This window comes from Curcuma longa, chromosome 20 (assembly GCF_044706935.1).
Source record: "Curcuma longa cultivar G26 ecotype Majalengka, Jawa Barat chromosome 20, ITB_CL_G26_1.1, whole genome shotgun sequence".
In the NCBI taxonomy this organism is placed as follows: domain Eukaryota; kingdom Viridiplantae; phylum Streptophyta; class Magnoliopsida; order Zingiberales; family Zingiberaceae; genus Curcuma; species Curcuma longa.
The window spans coordinates 10,284,403-10,285,175 of NC_133880.1; positions in this window are offsets into that span (position 1 = coordinate 10,284,403).

Here is a 773-nt window from a genome sequence, read left to right on the forward strand (position 1 = left end):
TAGATCGGCGGATAAGAATATTTGTATTCAGCCAGAGCCGCTCCCGTATAAGGAGCGAGGTACTGTAATGTAGCAGGTGAATCCGCCGTTTCGGCTACCACAATAGTGTATTCCATCGCCCCTCTTTCCTGGAAAGTAGTCACTACCTGAGCCACAGAAGATGCTTTTTGACCAATAGCTACATAAACACATATTACATTTTGGCCTTTTTGATTGAGAATTGTATCTGTGGCTACTGCTGTTTTGCCGGTCTGTCTGTCCCCAATAATTAATTCTCGCTGACCGCGTCCTATAGGGATCATAGAATCAATAGCAATAAGCCCCGTTTGAAGAGGCTCATATACAGAACGTCTCGAAATAATACCTGGGGCAGGAGATTCAATTAACCGAGATTCAGCTGAAATTTCACCTCTCCCATCAATAGGTTTAGCCAGAGCATTAACAATACGAAACACAAAGTATCAAATCCTATGTTTCATGTGCCAAGAATATTAAAAAGTAGCAATATTAAAAACATGTTCATGCATTGATTCATGTCATTGCTTTGTAATTACATGAATATTTATTGAAAAGACATGGAATCACAATATGTTACTAATACTAACCAGAACTAATCTTATTGATTATTAGCAATGGAAATACCAAATAGAAATCTAACGACTGAAAACTAACAATTCACAAGATTTTCTTAACAATGCATAACAGTAAAATCTCTAAGTTCTCTTAGTAATTTAATATCTTAATTTGCTCTTAGCAAATTCCCAAGGCTTTCC